The following is a 22228-nucleotide window of genomic DNA, read 5'->3' as shown; positions in this document are numbered from 1 at the left end:
GGAGTGGAGTGGAGTTCCAACGTAAAATATGTTTAGGCATTAATTAGCCAGTTGGACAAGACGGGGAGTTGGGAGGGGGTGAGGTAGGTAAAGGAGAGGCAGACAGCACAGATGGAGGGCATGGCCACAGGAGAAATCACATTTGAGGAAGGCACGTTGTTGACTCTGACAGGATAGGGTATGCTGAGAGAATAGCAACTGAAGGAGAAGACACTGGTCAGGTAGACAAGGATCAGGTTTTGCTTTGCTAAGAAGTTTGGAGTTCAGTCTGTTAGCAAGCATGCTGAAAATGTCAATCAAGGGAATTGCAAGATTGGACTGTGGGTTAGACCCAGGTGGTGAAGTGGATTCCTCCAGAGACACAGAGAAACTTTAAGCAACCTGGTGGAGGTTACACATCTGATCCATCTTTGTATTCCCTGACTGCGCCCAGCACAGTGCCAGGCACGTGGGTTATATACAAATTGTGTTTGTTAACAAGTGAAAGAAAATGAGATCACCACTTTCAGACTAAAACACAAACAGAAGTTTATTAGCTTTAAGCTTCGCACTTCACCTGCATTATTCAGATCACACAAGTATAGGGCATCTTCTAGCTTCCTGAACCTTTTGATCCATGTCTCCGATTCTTCAGACTCGTTCTTCATCACTGGGTTCAGGAAAGGCTGTGAGACTGGCCTGATTTTCAAAGAGCTTGGGGGATCTTTGGAGGCTGAAGTCTCAGCAGTAGGGTTTTCTGGCTGCAGATCCTCTTCTAGAGTTTTCTACCAAAACAACACAACTATCTCACTGGCAACACATTCACCACCTAGATCTTCTCCAGTCTCTTGGCCAAAGATGAGGCCATACAGCTAGCGAGATTTACTGTAATGTCTGGCTTTGTAAAGCTTGGAGGATGGGTTTCAAGTCCTGAGTGCTATAGGACTACATCTGTGAAGCCTTCCAGGATGTAAATTACTGTGTTGAATGTTTTCTATGTTTTTAAGAGAAGGGTGAAATCATGACTTTAATCAGTTTGCATTTCTGATTTTCACAAAGAAAAGGTTTTTGTAACTGGTTGAGATTTTTCTTGACGTTCTATACTAGTGGGATTCATGGAGGAGGGTCTTCAGGAATTGCTTATAACTTCTCCACGGAATAACCTCTGGACAATGAGCCTGAGGTTCTTGACAAAGAATGACTGAAAGAATAGTGACGTTGTCTTAGGCTCATGGGCTCCTTGTAATGGACCATAAAGAACTTCTAGTTCTGTCTGTCCTGTTAATTTAACTAAGGAAGACGAGGCCCAGAGAGTGGAAGTGACTTACTGAGATCAGGCAGTGAATGGTAGACACAGAACTATAAGGAGATGTAGAGGTTATGTCTAGCTCAGTTTGGCATCCTAATCTCATGTCTACTGCAAAATAGAGATGTTTTTAGAATAATGGACAACCTAGTCCCGGCAGCCATGACAGGCATTCTGTCACCTACCATGTACAGAGTGGCATCCATTGTTTGATCTTCACAACTTCATTTTTCCAGGAATTTTCTCTCCTGCCGAGCCATATGGTTAGGGACAGAACAGCCATATCTAAGTGTACAGTGCAGGACTGGGTATCTAATGCAAAGGGACCAATGCACTCATTGTTCAGTGATTTTGGAACGATTTGTGAGAGATGAAGACAGAGGGATATACAAACAGAGATCATTCTGTGTGAGAGGTAGGAACTCTCACGGGTTTTACACACTGTGTACTGGAAATGAGAAAAGGCTGATCTGTCCAGAAAGATAGAGACGGACAGAGAGAGAGAGAGGGAGAATGAAGCTAACAGCAGAGAGAAGAGAAAAGATATAGGACGTCATGATGAAGTTCAAGTCCCTGATTTTACTTCACTGTTACTTGTTACATTTCTAACCTTAGGTAGCATAATACGCTTCTCTCTCCTTCCAATAAATTTAGTAGAGTTTCTTCTCTTAATTTCAATCCAAATAATCTTAACTAACTCACCATAGAATTATGACTCTAACTTTTGAAAATCATCTGTGCTTCCCCCAACATTCAAATACCTGTATTTCTCCAATATAGTACCTTTGTCTCAAACTTCTCACATAGAAAGTATGAAAATCCCATAGGTCTAAAGAATAGTAATTGAGATTAGAAGTCCAGTTTTAGTTGGTTAACAAACATGGATTAACCTGCTGCTGGGAAATGTGAAGAATTGTTTTGTTTGAAATAATAGAATGGTACATGATATGGTACCCACATGGATAACAAGCAACCAGTAAATTTTAAGAGATTGATATAAAAGAATTCTACTTGGATAAAATCAACTTTGGGAAGGGCTGAAAGTTTTCATAAAATAAACAGAGTAGTGATTCTTATACTTTTTAGAGCTTTAGATCACTTGAGAAATCCAACGAAGGCTTTAGATAATCTACCCAGGCAAATGCACATTTGCATGCAGGATGACTTTAGACAGTTCAAAGAGGTCCTTGGATCTGAAAAAGTGATTTTAATAATTTTATATTTCTTCAGATAGATCAACACTCTCTTTGACCACTAAAGACAGGGAAAGGGGGAATTTGTATGAACCTGAATTAGGCTGAACTAAGTAAGTGAGTGAGTACTAACACACTCTATACTGTTTTCGTCCCACTGTGTCAGGAGGAAGTCCACGTCCCGTGATTGGCATGTAAGACTGTTCTCGTTCTCGTTCTTGCCTATCTTCTTTCAATCCCACATATACATCTTTTTCTCCAACCACCTAAAACCAGAAAACACGAAGCTGTTTTGTGCCTTGTGCATGCTGCTCCCTCTGCTGTAAAAGCCCTTCTTGCCACTCAGGCCTTGGATGGTTGGGGTCCTACTCATCCTTCAAGATTTGACTCATATTTCACTTCTTGTGGGAAGCCTTCTCTTACAGACAAGCTGGCTGAGGGGCGATTCTTTGTGGCCCCTTTATCCACCTCAGCACTTATCGTGGAATGTTGTAATCATTTATTGACTCTCTCTTCTACCAGAGATCTGGAGACTGGCCTGTGAGATAGTCGTTTATGTATCCTCAAGGTCTGGTTAGTGACCAGGGCATAGCTGGTTCTCAAGACATGGTTACTGAATGAACAAGTGAATGAATGAGTGAGTTTCTCCGGGATCATAAGAAAGTTGGTTTACCACACCTCTGCTTCAATTCCCCCTTCTAAAAAGTGGGACAATGAATGCTACTTATGCAGGAATGTGACACAAATCAATTACTGCAGAGATGCCATAAAATCCTCAAAACAGAGGCAAAAATAAAAGAGCAAGGTGTATTTTTTAATAATCTGATTCACAATAGATGATACTCAAGGAGAAAAGCATCTGCTGTTGTTTCTGGCATGGCAAGAGGCTTGCCAAAATTGACATGATTTTCTAAGACATTTTGAAGTGTGAAGTGCCTGAAGAGGCCTCCTGCCATTTTGAGATGAATTATGGTCTAATCTGGGCATTTAAATAAAAACAACGACAGAAAACCTCAGGATGCTTTTCAATTCTGTCTGCATCTTTTCCTGGCTAAGTGCTGGGAATATTAAAAATGTAATTTAACTGCTTGCAAGATTTTGTTTGCAAAATCAAAGAGCCCATTACATTTTAAAATGTGGTGTCTGGGGAAAAGGTCACCCTCAGTCTCTGGAAGCTGAATTTAAGATGTTGAAATAGGGGGCTGGCCCTGTGGCCAAGTGGTTAAGTTCGTGCGCTCCACTGCAGGTGGCCCAGTGTTTCGTTGGTTTGAATCCTGGGTGCGGACATGGCACTGCTCATCAAACCTTGCTGAGGCAGCATCCCACATGCCACATCTAGAAGGACTCACAAGTAAAATATACAACTATGTACCGGGGGCTTTGGGGAGAAAAAGGAAAAAAATAAAATCTTTAAAAAAAAAGTTGAAATAGGTCTCAGAACCACCCTTTATTTTGATGGCAGTGGGAGGATTGGTCACAGGCTTCAGAACCATTGCACATGCTACAGGTCCAATTTCTTGCGGCAGGTGCCAAGCCCATGACCAGGTTGTGGAGAGAGGTTTCTGCAGCGATATCAGCTAAGGCAGGAACCACCCCACACTTGAAGAGGTTTCTACCTCCCTTCTCTGCCAGAGGAGATTCTCAAAGTCAAAGAGAGTCTGACATCACGGTGGTGGGTGGAAACCAAAAACCAAGAAGGGGGGGTTAGCCCCGTGGCCGAATGGTTAAGTTCACATGCTCTGCTTCAGCAGCCCAGGGCTTCACCAGTTCAGATCCTGGGAATGGATCTCAACAAGCCATGCTGAAGCAGCATCCACATAGCAGAAGCAGAAGGACCTACAACTAGAATATAAAACCATGTACTAGGGGAATTTTGAGAGAAGAAGAACAAAAAATTGGTAACAGATATTAGCTCAGGGCCAATCATTAAAAAAATAAATGAACAACACCAAAAAAAAAAAAACCAGAAAGGAGGACCCTACCCAGCATCAGAGAATAGAAGGTGAAAGATGAGTGAAGCTCTTCCTCAAGCTCCACATACCCAGGTGCATACCATTTGTTTAGTTGTGTCTTGAGTCATCTCAGGAATGTCAGGCTGCACTGGAGTGGCAGAGGTTCCCTTTCCTCTGTTTCCTGAGAAAGATAGAAAAAATGGAAGGGTTAAGTTTGGTCTCTTCATTGTAACACTTACAGCCAGGCAAATAAAATGTTGAGGCCCTTCTATGTGTTTGGCACTGTGTTAGGCGATGGGGATATGGAGGTAGATCAGAAAGATCTGGTTCCTGCCCTGATGGAGCTGACAAAGGGGAGGTAGGCGCTAAACAATTACTCAAAATTATTATTTAATTACAAACTACCATAAACACAACAAAAGAAGATGTGAAAATATTTTGTTTTAGGGTAGGGGTGGGAGTGGTGGAGAACCAGAGGAGGCTTCTTGGAGGAAGTGACACTTAAACTGTGGATCCAAAGGGTGAATAGGAATTTCTAGGCAAAGGTGATGGTGGGTGTTCACAAGGAGCAGAGAGTTCCAGATAAGCAGAGACAAGAGCCTGTAGAACTGCCCTGAATCAGGAGGACTTGCACAGTTTGAGGAGTGGGCAGCAGCTTCCTCCCATGGCCCTACCTCTTAACAGAAAACCAGGCATTTCTGCCCCCTCTCTCCACACAGGTGTATGCCTCAAAGATCAGGCAAAACCTCTCTCTTCCACTTTCCCTCTCCTATCAATAGTCAGAGGGTCTGAATGGGATGAGGTTTGAACAGCATCTCTAACCCAGTACCCCCACAATTGGCTTCGGTTGTATTCCTAGCATTTATCACTATTTACATTATTTTAAGTGAAGGAAAAGCTTTCTGTTTACTGCAGGTGAAAAAGGTCCAAGTTGCTCCGAGTCATAGAGTTTGAGAGTTAAGGGGATTCTAGAAACAGTATAGAGTATACAGGCAGGAAGATGAACTTTGGTGTCAGCCCTGAATGCTAATCTTGAGTCTTCCCTCTCCCAGCTGCAAGCTTTCAGATCCTAATTTTGCCAGTTGTGAAAGGGGAGAAAACCAGTGATTTACCGTAATGTTGTAGAGATAAAAAATTACCTACCTAAAATACTTAACACAGGGAAGATGCTCAAAAAAAGGATTCATTGTTTGTTGTGTCATTATTATCATAACACCTTAGGCAAGTCTAGTTTGCTTAATTGAACACTAATTACGATGGGCCAGGAATTGTCCTGGGCACTGTTCACATGCATCATCCCTGTTAGTATAAGATCTAGATCCTAGACCCTGTCCCAGGCCAGTTTCTCTGCACTTTTAAAAGTTTCTTTAGAAGAAAATACACACTAGTCTCCCTGGTCTCCTTTAAGCTTCCCTTTCTCCCCCCTAACATCTACAAGCGTGGAAACAGGTCATGGTTTGCACATGTAAAAATCATTTGAGAAATCTGAGGCAGGGCTGATGTTTTTTCTTTCTAACACAGTGGGAAGGATCATCTGTGTAGTCTGCCAGTTGAAGGTTTGTACTGGAGAAAATAAGCCAAGCTGGCTTCTAGAGATTTCCAGGTGTTGGAAGGGCCAGGTTTTACAATGCTTCCATGAGTCTGATGGTTACACATCCAGCCCTGCCATCAGCCCACCAATGACTAGAAACTAGTGGTCTTGAGCACTGGCTGCATATTAGACCCCGCTGGGGAGCTTTAAAAATTGCCAATGATTGGGCGTCACACCAGGCCAATTAAATAAGAGACTCAGGGTGAGAACCAAGCTCAGCACCTGTGAAGAATTCCCTCGGTAATCCTAAAGTGACACCAGGGTCGATAACAACTGATTTAAATAAAGGATTCTGGCCTCATTGGGTCCACTGAATGAAGCTTTGTGAGAATATATATATATATATATATATATATACATCAATATATATGTTTGTGAGAATAATATATATCAAAGATCTGTACATGCCAGACATTTCCCACACATTTTCTTACTTGAAGAATAATGCTCTGTGGTAGAAAGCATCTCCATTTGACAGATAAGGTAACAGAGGCAATAAAGGCTTCAGTTCCCTGCTTAAGATTACAGAAGTGGGGTTAGGTCTTGGATTCTAACGCATTCATTCATTCAACAAACATTTGTTTAATGTTTACTACATGCTGGGCACTGTTTTAGGCACCACGATACAACAATGAGCAAGAGAGAATCTTCTCAGGGAGAGTGCGTTCCAGTGGTGAGGACAAAGAGAGACATAAAATAATGTCAAATAGTGATAAATGCTATAAACACAACCAAAGCCAATTATGGGGGTATATAGAAATGCAGTTGCTATTTTTGATAGGGAATTCACCAAAGGCCTCTCTGAAGTGACATTTAAATAGAGCCGTGAATAGAAAAACAAGGGAGAAAGCCAAGCAAATGTCTGAGGAAAGAGCATTCCAGGATAAAGCTCTGGGGAGAGCAAAGGCCTCAAGGGCGTGGTGTTTGGTGCATTCAAGCAACAGTTGAGAACAGAGCCGAGCTAACCCAGGAGGAAAAGGGAAGAGAAGTGGGTCAAGTGTCATGCCATGTGATTTGAGTTAATTTTTTTTTTTTTTTTTTTTTTGGCTTTCAGCATTTGTTCCTCCTCTGGTGATTACCCACTTCTACTGTTAGCAACTATATTTTGCTTTGTGGAGACCACTCCTCCCCCATCCCAGTGCTGTGGTTTGGTAGTATTAACCCCCAATTCCAACTCTAAACCTGGTCTCTGCTTAGTTGAAGACTAACGTGGTATCTCAATCACGATCTTGGTTCAAAGATGGGCATAAGACTCAATCTGAGCCTCAGAGGTGAGAGGAGATATCTGCTATAATTTCTTAGCTAGTAATGTTCTCTCCTTCCTAGAAGGACCTACCAAAAGAGGGAGCTGTACAGATATGATGACATAGCTGCCATGGCTATTTTGCTATTGCAGAGGAGTGCCCACCTGGAGAAGTTGGAGGACTACCACGTAGAGCCTAGAGATTATGCCAACACCAAGTAAAGCAGAACAGAGAGCCAGAATGAAAGCAGATCCTTGATTTTGACACCTGAATGGTTAGATCAACCCACACCTGTAAGGCTTGCTGCTGCCAGACTTTGCACTTACATAAAACAAAATCTCTTCATGGTCTATACCCACTGAGTTGGGTTTTCTGTCCCTTTGTATAAGTAGTTGTAAGTAAGAATTACTATAGCTATTTTTTTTCCTTGATAAAAGGGAAGGCAAACTCTTAGCCATTTTTCTGTCAAATCTTGAGTTACAGGTCTTCAAGCAATGTTTGAGGGGATCAATGAGCCTCTGAGGCCACCTTCATTCCCTCCTAATTATCCCCCATCAGCAGCCATGCTATAGCCCTGCTCCATGATTGCTGCTTCTTCCTCTCCCTCACTCACAGGCCCCACAATGAAGAGATGCAAAGTTGGGCCCACACTTCCTTATTGTGAAATACCCCTTTAGACCTTAGACCATACCATGTTTGGTGGGCTCTAAATGTTTTGTATTTGTCTTCATGGGAATCCATAGCATTTCTTGGATCTGTGGCTTGAAGTCTTCTATCACTTTTGGAAATTTCTCAGCCATAATTGTTTCAGATATTGCTTTAGCTCCGTTCTCTTCCTCCTGTCCTTCTGAAACGTTGATTACATGTGTACTGAGTATTGTCAGCATTTCCTATATGTCTCATATACACTTCTTTTTGTATATTTCATTCTCTTTTTTCATTCATGCTTATTATTTTAAGTCTCCAAGTTTGTGGTAATTTGCTACAGCAGCCTTAGGAAATGAATACCCTCATTCTCAGTCGTCCAATCCTGGCATAACCAACCCACAATCCCCTGTTGTAAATTCCCTCTGTTTGAAATACCTGGTAATGTTTCTCTTTCTCCACTGAAACACAAAATGATATACCACCCCCCCACTCTAAACCCTCAGAACCTAGTATTTTGATCCCAAGGGGAATTAGTGAACAGTTGATGTGTAGTTGACACCAATGCATATTTTTTCACCTGTCATACTTAAAACTTGCTAAATGCTAAATATTTTGTGCAATTCATCCTTATCATTTCACTTAATATTACATCTTGGAAATGTTCCTGTATTGGGCCAACCATGTTATTTTACAGCTGAATACTTTTATCAATTGAATATACTGTAATTCAATTAAATGGTCCCTGAATGATCGTTTTGCTGTTTTCATTTTTAAAAACACTTACCAAAAAAAATTCCTGCACTAAACTTATATGTAAATCTGAGAGGATTTTTTGTGAGATATCAGTAACATAAGTCCCTAGCTTTGGGATTCCTAGATCCAAGGGACTATGTGACTGAAATTCTAATGCATAATACCAACTCTAACTTCTTCCATAAGTGTACCTATCAAAGGGCTATCACCAGAGAATGCTTCATGATATAATAATATTTGGAGAAGTATGCCTTTTATGATCCAACTGGCCTAAAAGAACAGCCATCAAGGCAATCATCACTCCTAGTCTTTCTTCACTGGTGAGGCATCTACATTTCTGGGAGTAATGAGATGAAACACAACAAAGAAACCACTGAAGCTAAGCAGCATAGTCAACAATAGTTCTGGGAAATGGGAGTGATCTCAAGGAACAAAATAACTCAACTCACCTGTAGGAAAGTCAGAGGAAGCTCTGCTCAATTACTCAAGAAAACTCTGTCATCTGTGCAAGGAAAGGAGCCATAAGATGGGTGAACCATATCATTGCACTGAAAGAAGGTGCAATAAAGCTGGAAATTAAATTGATACTGAAGGAGCTTTTTGATACTTGTATCATTCAGGGTGCATGCAGGAAACAGAAACTACTTTAAGTATCTCCACTAGAAAGGGCTTTACTATAGGAAATTAGACATCCACAGAATTATTGCAAGGGCTAGTAGAATGGAGTTTGGTGTCTGCTGCTAGGCTCAGGCTCAGGGTCAGGCCTCAGCAGATGTAGTCCAGAGATGGGGGAACTGCAGGAAATTCTGGCTGATGTCTCCGTGCCCCTGACCATGAGGTTGGTGACTAGGCAGTGCAAAGTGCCTTTTGGCCACTGGAAAAACTGATGCCTGCCAGGGCCTGGAGTTCCTACTAATGCCGGAAAATAAATATACGAAATGTCCCTGCTGCCCTTCACTACCCCTTCTGCCTTTCAAATCTCATGCAACTGCATTACATTGATGGAACTTAAATCAATTCTGGAACCGTGGCATCAAGGGAGTTTTGGAAACGTTCTTTTTAGCCCTCTCAAGTATGGGAAGTACTGCAACACAAGAAAGAATGTACAAGGAGATGGAAATGGGTGTTGAGTGTAAATAGATGACATTTGGTGAAGTCCCCAAGCAGGAATTTCATGGAGCAATACTTGTGCATGTGACAATCAGGGAGTCACGTAATGCTTATGAGTAATTTAGGAATGCTTTGTTAGTGAAAATCACTTATACTTGCTTGTCCAGTATCCTTCCTCCATTTGTATATAAATACATTCTTCTCTGGGATCACGGACTACTGTCAATCTCCCATCCCCTCCCTTAGCCTATGCTGTGGCCACCTTGTTCAATTAACTCTATCACTTTCTCCACCCATCCTTCCCTCCCTTCTTCCCTTCCCCCCCACTCTCTATCTCTGTCTCTGTATCTCTCATTATTTTTTGGTTCGGGTTCTTCCTGAAGTTCTATTTTCCCTCAATTTTATATGTCATTCCATAGCCTTTAAAGATATTTCTTTTGCTTATGTTAACAAAAGGCAGTTTCTGTTTCTAGCAACCAGATAGCCACTGGTAAGAATTTCTATCTCCTTCTTACCTATCAAAAGTCAAGCAAGGGGGCCAGCCCCGTGGCTGAGTGGTTAGGTTAGCGTGCTCTGCTGCAAGTGGCCCAGTGTTTCATCAGTTTGGATCCTGGGTGCGGACATGGCGCCGCTTATCCAGCCACATTGAGTCAGCATCCCACATGCCACAACTGGAAGGACCCACAACTAAGAATATACAACTATGTACCGGGGGGCTTTGGGGAGAAAAAGGAAAAAATTAAATCTTTAAAAAAAAATGTCAAGCAAGTTGTGAGATATATGTCCTGGGTTTTGCAGAGGAGTTCTAATGGCATATAATCTTATTCTCTTCAAATAAAAAGGATTGTTAGATTTTTAACTAGTTTGCTTTGTTTATACCTCATAAAACTTTTCCAAAAATGATACCATAAATCAGAAAATATGGCGTCCTGAGCTTCATGTCACTTTGGACATATGAATAGGTAAGGCATAGGTATGCAGGGCCACAAGCTAGACAGCTGATGACCGTATCAGCTGCTGAAGGCCCAGGCAGGGAAGAGAAATTTGATGAAGCTGCACTCTCAAGAAACATTAATAATCCAATGAAGATCTGATATTAGCCCGAATCTGGAAATGAGCTATAGTAGAAGTAGCTCCTGCCTTCTACACTTTCTGTAATTTCTTTCCAGGCCTTCTTAGGAGAGACAGGCTTATGCCTATGACATCTTCTGATCCTCTGAGAAATGACAATAATGCAAGAAAAAGTCCCAGATCCGTTGATATTTCCACATTCATAACATTTATTTTTCAGAGCTGCTAGGAGTTACGAAATATGAGATAAAGCCTCGGGACAAAATGGCACCAGAAAACCTCTTTGCCCTTCCTGATTATGTGCTGATAGTAGGGGACCTGTGGATGGCCACTTTCTCACTGTGCTAACATGTTCTTCCCTCTGTGTGAGCGCATTCCTGATGTCTCCCTGTGATTCCAAATTTCCTCCTCTTACAAGAACCCCAGTCAGACAGGATTAGGGCTCCACCTTAATGGCCTCATGTAACTTAATCACCATTTTAAAGTCCTTGTCTCCAAATACAATCACCTTCCGAGGTGCTAAGTGTTAGGTCTTCAACATATGAATTTTGGGAGGATACAGTTAAGCCCATAATGGTAACAAGGATTCAAAGAAGCCCAACTTTTGGTACAACTTACTTAAGGTCTCTGAACCTCAGTTTATTCATCTGTGAAGTGGGTATAGAACAACACAACTCCTGGGGCTATTGGGAGTATGAAAAGGGAGGAGCCGTGTAGAATGTCTAGCCTGTGCCTGGGACATGTGAAGTGTGTGTGCATTAAAGCCTTATGCCCCTGAGTCAGGCAGTCATTTTGGTTACCGTTTAACTCAGCTGCTGGGATGCTCACTCAACAGCACCATCTTCCTCTGATTTTACCTTCTTGATCATGAAGCCTAAGTTGTTACCCAAAGCCAGTGCATTTCAGAGCCAGGATTTCCATCTAGGCCTGAGTGATTCCAGGCTCATGCTGCCTTTCTGCATGGATGGGGGCTGAAGGGGTAGGGGAGGTGCTAAACTGGCGAGGAGAAGTTACCTGCAGGCCCTCAGCTTCTTTGGATACAACCTGCCCCTAGAACTTAAAAGTCTCCCAACATTTGCATCTGTATCCCCCACCTCTACTGGGTCCTAGAGGAGAGGGCAGTAGATACTGAGCTTCTCAAATCCAGGACTGTTTTCACTACCAAGCCAAGGGTGGAGTCAGCTCTGGAACTCAGCAGTGTGCTTAAAGCCCCTGTGCCTCACCACCACGGTACAAGCTTCTGAGTTTCATAGGACTTGCAGGAGAACAGGTATAGAGTATCAAGAGCCAAGACTCCGAACACAAAGAGCCTGCATTTACTCAGCCTTATCGAGGAATTCATTTATCAGTTACATATTGGTTTTAGCCTCTCTCTGGTGCCTCAGTTTCCTCATTTGAAAGAAATAATACCTACCTCATGGGGGAATTGCAAGGATTCAAAGAGTTAACATTGAGAAAGCACTTAGAATATTGCTTGGAATATAGGAAGCACTATATAATTGTTAGCTATTAATAATAAAAATAACATTATGAGCAATATTATTATACTTACTCCATATGAATTCTCACCCCATACGAATTGTGGGCTTCTGGAGGAGAAGGTTAGCATGCCTGAGGCAAAGTCATCCGTTCCGTTCGAAGCCAGGGAACAAGCGGGTAAGGCAGATGACCCAGGATCGGACATCCGCAGGCCTGGTGGACAGGCTGTGCCAGAGAGCGAGGCAGGGTGAAATCCCAATGATCCTGGGGATGGAGGAAAGGGAGGATATTGTTGGGGTCTGCTTCTGAAAGCCATGAAAAGAGTAAGCCGGCCACCCATTAAATGGCCTAAATTCAGACAGGTCCAATAGGGCCCTGGGGAAAGCCGAGCCGCCCCTCCCCGCCCCGCGCCCACCCCCCCCACCCCCACCCCACCACACCCACACACTTTGTTCCAGAGGCCGCAGGACTGCCTCAGGCGATACACAAACTGGGACCTGGAGGCCCGGGGCAGTACAGTGATCCCGAATCCGTGTTTCAGATCTCAGAAGTGCTCCAGACACCCGTGGGAAACTCCAAAAGTTGGCGATCCGTCCTGCTACCAGTCCCGCACAGCTACGAGTGGCTGCACGGAGGGTGCTCCATAACCGACTTGAAGCTGAGGATGCAAAGGAAGACAAGATGATGAAAAGGCAGGCCGCCCTGCTCGCTGTGGCCCGCCAGTCTCCTCAAGGTATCCTGAGGGAGAGGGGGCATATGCCATGGGTGAGTAACCCCGGCCCCCACCGAGGGGCCAGGAGGCCACCCACAATGTCGGGGGCTAATCGGTGTGCGGACTGCCAAGAGGAAGGGCGTTGGTGGCAGGATTGTCCGAACCGTCCCCAGGGAGGGAAGGGATCGAAGAAGACCGAGCCGTGGCAGTTTCCCTTGACCACAGATGAGACGTGATGGGGCTGAGGGACAGCCCCCTCCCCCGGTTGGCTCCGGGAGGCCCCGGTGACCTCGGCAGGAAGGAGGAGAGCAGGCTGAATCTTTGCTCCCTAGTGGAGCCGTGTTCTTGGTGTGGAATGCCCACAAGGGAAACCTTTCTGAAGGAAAGTGTGAACTGAAGGAGGTCTCAGGAAAGGGAGAGACCGGAAGACGTCTGGAGCCCTGGACCTGTGAAACAGGGTCCAGACTGCTGAAGGATTCCTCACTGTGTGTACCAGAATGCCCCGTTCCCCACCCCCTTCTAGGGAGGGACATGCGCTGTGAGTTAGGGGCCTCCACAGGCCGGGAACAGGAGAAAACCGAGCTCCAAGCGCCAAAAAGTGGGGGAGGTGAGCTGATGGCCCTCTTGCAGGATACAGCAGCCCCTGAGAAGCGAGAGATTCCCCTACATGATTCAAGCAGGGCTAACTCGGAACTATGGGCCCAAGGACAGGTGGAGTGAGCAGCTGGTGCCACGCCAGGAAAGGTAAAACGGAAGCAGGTAGGTGGCTGGCCCCGGGTAAAACATATGCCCCTTGAAGCCAGAAGCCATAAAGAGGAAGCTTTCCCGGAATCAGTAAGTTTTCAGAACAGGGGAATCTAGCTTTGCCCGTGACCTTAGTGCTCTCAATGCTGTGCGCTCCTGGGGCTATAACAGTAAATGCCTTCCCTTGGTTTCTGGCACCGAGTGCCTAAAAGTCCTGTGATTGCCCATACGAGAGCCACATGGCGCATCTTTGGTTAGGAGAATTACTTTAGGGCTCAGTTCCTGAAACGAGTCCAGAGCCAGAAAGGCGAAGTGGTTTGTCTGGTGTTATTCCTAACAAGCCCCTTTCAACGCCACCTGAACTGGTGTTAACGAGGTGAGTGTTGGAGAAGCCCTAAGGGTGGGGGCTGGGTGCCGGGGAAACCAACTGTGCGATTCGATTCGGGCCTTGGAAGTTTCAGGCCTGTCCCCGTCCCCATCCCCACCCCCAGCCCTGGGGTGGGGGCGGGGGCAAGAGGGGCTGAAGGTCACGCTGAGTAGCCAACGGCCAATGACCGTAATCGACTATGCCCAGGCGATGGAGTCTCCGTCAGACTGCGAAAGGACGGTGCTCAGACAGCTGCCGCGTTGGCGAACACGTGGAGGTTCGGGGAGAGTGGCACACCCAGAGAGGCCCCGGGAGCTCCTCCTCCCTGCCACACATGTTTTGCTCTATGCACCTCTTCCCTGTGGCTGTTCAGAAGGGAGAGGTTCTCCCGAGTTGTGTGAGCCGCTCTATCAGAGCCCTCAAACCCAGGGAGGGGGTGGTGGGAACCTGCGGTCTCGCGGCCGCTTTGTCAGGAGCACAGGTCACGACCCGAACTTGCAATTGGCATCGAAAATGGGGGCGGGGAGAAGGGTAATCCTGCAGGGTGTGATTCTATCCCCAGGAGGATAGAGTCAGATGTGAGCTAAGTATGTTCAGCTTCTTGACCTGTAAGGGATATGATGTGTCTAAAGGGATGGCTCTGTTTTTTCTTCCTTGGATTCTTTACATTGGATGCAGGGCTATCAGCTTCTCTGATAAACTACGGCGACCATAAACGGACGCTTTTGAGTGGGGCAAGCTGGACACCGTGGTTAAAGTGTAGCCCCCAAGAGAGCAGTAGCTGCCATCTGCCTGTTAATCAAGAAAGCAAAAAAATCGGCTATGGACCTACCTATGAGGGTTTGGACTCCTACATCAATTCTCTAGTCTACCAGTGACTGATGAGGCCTCTGGCTATCCCAAAATAGAATACTTCAGTATCAAGATATGATGCCAGAGACCCTTCAGATTTCTTTAATATCCTGTCATATCTTAAACTCTGCTGCCCTTTTCCTTGATTCCAATGGGTCTTTAAGCCATGCTTGCCCAGAAGTGACCTCCAGCCACAGAGGTCTCCAGAGTGAATCATGGACGTTAAACATGGGCCAGAGATGCTTAAACTGTTAGAAGTGGTACAGGTCCCCCAGAAAGTAGCTGGGATCCATGGTAAAGCCCTTCAAAGGACATAACGTGGCAGCTGCAGCTGCAAAAATGGCCGCTCCATCAGGAGAGCTTCTCTAGTTACCATTAATTTCCACACTGCCCTTGTGTGAACTGACACCTTCTGTGAACTTACTACAGATGAAGTGAGGGAAGCTACTACACAGCATTCTCAGTTGCCCCCAATAGTCAAGGGCTGGAAGACAAACAAACGAGGGAAGGTTTATGTCCCCAAATAGCTTTAGTGTGCTCATGCCAACTTAACTCGCAAGGATTCAACCCACTTTGATTTTGGTAACACCGTGACCTCACAGAGACCACCTCTGACCTCATAGAGACCCCTTCTGCCCTCACTGACAGACAGAGATCTCAGCTGACCTAACAGAGTCATCCCCTGACACTTTAGACACTCCCCTTGACCACACAGAGACATCCCATGCCCACACAGAGACTTGTCTGACCACCCAGAGACCTCCACTGACCTCATAGTGAACCCCTCTTCCCTCAAAGTGAGGTCTCCTGATTTCACAGAGAACTCCCTGAACACACAAAGAACTCCCATGACCTCCAAGAAACCTCTAGTGACATTATAGAGACCCCCCTCTGACCTCACCAAGACCCGATATCACAGAGGCCAGCCATTACCTCAACAAGATCCCCTACAACACAGTGAGAACTCCACTAATTTCATGGAAACCTCAAGTGACTCTCACCAGATCTAGGATCTCAGGAAAATGAAGAGAGGATGGTGGGTGCACCCGCCCCTCCCCAACTGACTGACAAATCCCATGGGTCTTATTGACTGTTAGCACTCTGGAAGCGCCACTCCATGGAGGGAAAACCCTCCTTTCTATCTACGCATGCACAGCAAAGGTGACTGGCCTCAGAAAGGCCCTTGGGCTTGCTGAGGGACAGGTCCTTGTGGCACTGAAAGTGTGGGGGAGCCCACTGGTGGTGGCTGGGTGCAGCTGCTGGTGAACTGGGATTCCCAACTTCTACAACTGTGTCTCACATCCCCTTCTCCCCTTCTGCTCAGGTCCCACTCCCATCCTTTGAAAATAGCTTTCTGCCCCTCTTTGCCCATCAGGAGCCAGGGGGCAGGGCAAGGCTATCCCTCCTGCATGCTGATCATCCGGGGCCTCCTTTATTGTTTGACAGAACAAGGCCTCCCATCAGGAAGGAACTTTTCAACACAGGGAGCAGTAAATGTTTGACAAGTCAACAGGGCTCACAATGCTAGCCAAAGGAGTTTGGCCACACTAGGCATGCCACGCCCCCTGTGGAAATAGTGGGGAAATTGGCAGGCCTGCCCTTCCAGGGGCAGGCACCTCCCTTCACTCTGGAGTCACTAAAGCCATGCCCTCCTGCTGCCCAGAGCTCTACTCTTGAGAGAAATCCATGACTAAGGGCCAAGGCAGGCCTTCCCCTGGCCATCTCCCTGGGTGCACTGTGGCAGGGCACGGGGAGAGGTGTATCCTCTGTAGGAGCCTGCTTTGTCTTAAGGAGGCCAGCCATTCCAGCTTCCTGGGATGAGTCTCTGTCTGGGGTCTACGATGGGGAAAAGGGCCCTGAGACCTGAAAGTACCCTGGCAGTTGTCATCAGCCTGGTTGGAGCAGGAGGCTGCCAGGCAGCTAGTGTGCCCAAACTGTGTCTCAGCCCCTCCACATTCTGGCTCCTTCCAGCCCAGGCCGGGCTCCTGAGGGAGGATGATGAACTTGGCAGCAGCCGGTGCAAGGGCACCAGCAGCGGGGGGTGGTGTCCCACAACCTCCTGGGATGCATTGGGTGGGGTGGCGCCCCCTGTGGTGTGGCATGTGGAGTGGGCTGACTCTGGTCACCTCTGGGGCAGGGATCCACCTCAGCTCAACAGAGGCAAATACAACAAATGACACTTGGAGAGGAGCTCAGGGATCTTCATGCCCCTGCCTCAGGATAATTCCTCTTGCCCAACGACTCCTATCAGACCCAATCCCAACATTCCCACGTCCAGATTTGAGACCACAGTGGTGAATTTGGAACCTACTTCTTACTTCCCTGTCCAGCCTACTGTGGTGGTGTTCTTGGTGGTTGGGAAAATGGCACTGGCGGTGGCTGCAGCAGTAAAGGCCATGGTGGCAGCTGCTTCCCAGACATCTGGCATCTTGGGGACCCGAGGAGTGCATCGTTGGTGTACCCACACCCTCCCCAGCCCCCCATCTCTCCCATCTGGCCTAGTGACTCTCACCACTCCAGGAGCCCTGCTTTCCTCACTTACAGCCATCTCTTTGACTGCACTTGTTTAAATTACATGACCTTGAAACCTCCCTCCATAAGTTATTCAGATCAAAATTCTCCCTGGAACCTCCTGAGTTGGCTGAGAACAGAGCAGCAAAGTCCACAACATTCTCCAAAGTTAGAGGCAAGATTTTCATCTTGAACTTCCTGGGCACACCCCTGGGCTCCTAAGCAGGCTTCATCTGACGTTAATTATGGATTTCAGGCCATCCCCTTCTGTCTTTTTGAATCTGGTCTGCCTACCAGTATTTCATGTTCTGGAGAATATCTTGGGTATTTTCCAGGTGAAACTTCAGTGTTTCCTCATGGCTTTGCTGCCTCAGTTGGTCCAACAGCTTACAGAGGTGGGCCTCCTGGGCCCACGTGACTTCACATATGTTAAGTCACTGTGAATCTGTGAGTGAAAACATCTCACACTAGTTCTGTTCAATGGGTTCTTCCCCAACGTGAGATTTCTGCTTATTGGAGGAGATAAGAGGCACTTAAAAGACTGCCCACAGACGTTCATTTGTTCTTTTCTCTATGTATGAATTCTAGGCTAATCAGTCAGTCATAGTTCCTGGTTAAAAACCTTCCCTATGTAAGTTACATATGCACGGTGTGTTACTCTCTTGCATGCATTGAGATTTCTTCTTCTTTTGTTTTGTTTTGTTTTTTTTGAGGAAGATTAGCCCTGAGCTAACATCTGCTGCCAATCCTCTTTTTGCTAAGGAAGACTGGCCTTGAGCGAACATCTGCTGCCAATCCTCTTTTTGCTAAGGAAGACTGGCCTTGAGCTAACATCTGTGTCCATCTTCCTCTACTTTATATGTGGGACGTCTGCCATAGAATGGCCTGCCAAGTGGTCCCATGTCTGCACTGGGGATCCAAACTCGTGAAGCCTGGGCCACTGAAGTGGAACGTGTGAACTCAACTGTTGTGCCACTGGACCAGCCCAGAGATTTCCTCTTTATAACACCTCAACTGTACAGTTGGTTAATTTTGTAACATCATTGTGTTTCATAGACTAGGTATTTGAGCCGTGTTTATACAATTTTCCTTTTATAAGAACTCAGGTTGTAGCTCTGAGCTCAGGTCAATATCTTTCCTAAATTAAAATTATGCAAAACTTTCTGCTGGGATGGCACTTACTCCCAACTCAAATTATAGTCCCGTTATTGTGCTTTACTAGTAATCATCCCATTCCCAGGCCTCTAACGTAGGGGACCAGGGTTCAACCCAAGAAACTTACCATCACTGTGCAGTTAGATGGATCCTTCCTGGTATAGGTACCATTTCTTGGTTTTAAAGGTTACTTCTCCTGCCTAAAGTCAATTAAAAAATAAATTTCTCAAGAGGCATTAGGGAACCAAAGTGTTGTACAGCATGCAAGGCAAATATTGACCCTTACACAGGGCAAGAATGTGAAATGGAGCAATGCACTAGTGTCTAGAAACATGTTTTAGGGCACTGTCAATTACAAAATGTTCTCAAGATTGAAGAGAAAACTAAGACGGATTTTGGTAAGGTTATGAGAGAAGAAATCATCAAGGGGAAGGGATGAGGGCAAAGTTCACAATATGAAACTTTCAATCCAAAGAGGACATAAACTATGAATAAAAGACATTGATAAATGCTAGGAATAATGACAACATTGAGAATTTTTCCCCACTGGATTCCCATACTTTCCTGAAAAGACCATGGACTTAAGGAAATCTGCAGTTGGCATTACCAAGGTCCTGATCCCTCACTGACTAGGCTTTTCCTCATAGTGAACACACATGCCTGGAGCTTACCCAGCCTCAGGCCTTGTGGGAATCCCCTTTCTTCCCTCCACAACTCCTCTCCTTGCTCCAATGGGAAATTCTGTCTTATTTGCAGACCTGCCACCCTGTTCATGGGGAAAAGCCACTTGAATTTTGAACTGTCTTTTAGGAACCATACATATTCCTCAAGTAAAGGACAGGATCTCAATGAACGACTAAGTGAGCATTGAAGAAAACCTTGTAAGTCCTTGAGCAGAGCAGGAGGAACACCATGACACCAAGCCAAAAGCATTGAGGAACTCGTGGATGTGCATGAGCAAGCTCACAGAGTAAAGATTCCCAGTGTTTTCAACAAATGAGGAATTAAATGTTTCTAGTTAATCCAGAATAACCTAAATTTATGTTGCCTGGTGGTTTTTTCTACTGTGGCCTCAAACTTTGGGCTTACTGCTTAGAACAGAATAATTACTTAGGAACTGTTTAATCTTATTTTTTAGTTATTAAAAAAAATCCATTGAGTTTTCAGCACTGTTCTGGGTGCTGGCAATAGAGCAGCAACAAAGACATAAAATTGTGGTCAAGAAGACTATATTCTAGTGAAGGGGCAAACTACATGTCATTAAATCAATAAACAGAGTTACCTTCTCGTAGTTGTGTTATGAAAGAATAAAAATGAGAGCTGAGGGGAGCATGATATGTGGAAACTTCTCTGGATACTTGTTGAGTAAATAAATCCTTATTGACAGACTCAACAACAGAGAGAAGATGAATGATGTTCTCCAGCATCACATCTCTGTGTAGCTTTTGCCAGGATGCGCCCACCAAGGCCTATTCTTCCTGGGTGAAGCCCAGAACCACATCCATGAAGGTCGCTGATTCCTAAAACATTGTGGACATTCTGGTTCAGACAGGGACATCTCTACCAGAGTCCAGGGGCAGAAAGTTGACATGATAGAGTTGGGGAAATGAGGCTGTAGGTATATAAAGCTGAAGTCCTCTTTGGGGTTCTAGCCAAACGCTTCCCTGTGCTGATCTGGCATGTGTTATTCTTGCATAACCGCAAACGTATATACAGTCTGTACACAGCCTTAATACATACTAGCTTCATTATTAAGGAATATCACACGATGTGCAATAATATGGTAAATCTCATTTACAGACTGGCACGCTTAATACAGTTTATTGGTTGTCAACTTAAGAATACATAACTAGATTCTCCTCACCAATTTAAAGTGAATCACAGACTCATCACACAGCAGGCAATATCAATTGCCTGTGACATATAACTGTGATTATGTGTAAACATTTCCCCTATAGGAACCTTACCTTTCTCCTTTGTGAAATGGTTTAACAACCTCTTACAAATGTTGACCAACCCAATGAGCTAATTTGCAAAGCACTTCTTTTGCATCAAACACTCAATGCATATAAGTAATAAGTATGTTATTTGAATGAAGCCATGCTGACCATTCTGCAGAATGGAACAGACTTAGAGAACCCGGATCGGCAGGTACAGCCTCTGTCTCTTATCTGTACACATTCCCTGTGTTCACTACAAGGTAGAAGGACAGATGGTCCAGAAACACAACCCAAGGTTCCCTGATACTTCTATACAGAAGGATGGCCCTAGCCTGCCCCACCTGCAGTGAGGCTTCCATTGTGAATTTTCTCTGGGACCTCCAAGCATCCGCTATCATTTAGTTTAGTCCTATGCATCTGATAACAGGTAACAGCAGCCTCTCAATTGTATATGGTCACTCCAGGAGACCCCAAATGGCCACAGAACCCTCCACCCCATCCCCCACCCTGCCCCTCATCCCCTGCCTGCTGAGCTGTGCTCACCCCACCCCAGCTCTGAGCCCCCCAAAGTGAGTCCGACCCACCTGAAGAGTCCACAGCCGCCCCATAGAGACAGCAGGTGAGCCTGAGACCAAGTCTGAGAAGTCTGAGCGTGACAGTGGTGCCTGCCATAAGACTTGGACGCCTGTGGCGTCAGGAACGCCCCCTTCACGCCTCACCCAGGCTGAAGGCCCCACCCCAAAGATTCAGGGCAAGCGCAAATTGCAGCAAAAGGCCCACTGCTCCATGGCCTGAGGGCTGAAAGGAGTCACAGTCACTGCTGCTTACAGCTCTTAGGAAGGCACCGATGTATCCACCCTTTCCTCCATCATGCCCGTCACCACGCATATCACGCTCTGCGCTCCTTCAAGCTCCTCCCCTCACACCCCTTCCCACACCCCTCCCCACGCCCACCACGCTCTGTGCTCCTTCACGGCCCTCCCCTTCCTTCTTCACGACCCTCCCCTTCCTCCCGGCATCCTCCACACTCTGACCCTGCAGCCATGCTGCCGGGCTAAAGCGGGTTTAATTAATGGCGCCTGAGGCCGGCTCCTGAGGGCTCCTGAGGCAGCTTGAAACCCAGCAAAAGCTCCCTGGCTGATAAAAGCTCAGTGGCTAAAATGGAAATACTGGGACCCGGGTAGGTGGAACTTGCATTTTCAAAGCCACCTTTCCCTCCATCCCCTCCATCTGGTCGGGCTGCTGGAACCCTCACAGTGGAGAACTCCTGGCTGAGGGGTCTACACTTTGGTCATGCCTCATAGAAGAACAGCCCCAGCCATAGTATTAAAAGGAGGAAACATCACAGTGGACAGCTCTAATTCCTGCACTATAGACAGGAAACGCAGAAGCCCAGTAAGTGACCCCCTAAGCCCCTTCTCTGAGGCCCCACTCAGTGGGTCCACAGGACCTCCTTACCCACCATGGGCCTCTTGGCCTAGTTAACACAGGCAACAGGACCAGAAGTTCCCAGTGTTTTTTCCCAAAATGTTAGTGTGGTTTTATCTAGGTCACTGTATTTTGGGGTCTCTTTGTTAGAACAGCTTAACCTACACCTTAGCTAATATACCCTTCCCCAGGT

At 45.8% G+C, this 22228-nt stretch overlaps 2 long non-coding RNA genes across 2 annotated transcripts; one reads left to right on the top strand and one right to left on the bottom strand.

The window, feature by feature from the left end:
- Positions 1-507: 507 nt before the first annotated feature.
- Positions 508-12984, bottom strand: LOC139041471 (uncharacterized). The gene is made up of 4 exons (XR_011496665.1): positions 12775-12984; positions 12400-12590; positions 4532-4611; positions 508-2744 (listed from the first exon to the last, which is right to left on the bottom strand). It is a non-coding gene; the product is annotated as an uncharacterized lncRNA (long non-coding RNA).
- Positions 12868-18674, top strand: LOC139041458 (uncharacterized). The gene is made up of 2 exons (XR_011496646.1): positions 12868-13059; positions 18230-18674. It is a non-coding gene; the product is annotated as an uncharacterized lncRNA (long non-coding RNA).
- The last annotated feature ends 3554 nt before the right edge of the window (positions 18675-22228 follow it).

This window comes from Equus asinus, chromosome 1 (genome assembly GCF_041296235.1).
Source record: "Equus asinus isolate D_3611 breed Donkey chromosome 1, EquAss-T2T_v2, whole genome shotgun sequence".
NCBI lineage: Eukaryota > Metazoa > Chordata > Mammalia > Perissodactyla > Equidae > Equus > Equus asinus.
The sequence above is the reverse complement of the archived record's forward strand: the minus strand, read 5'-3'. Positions and strand labels throughout refer to the sequence as shown.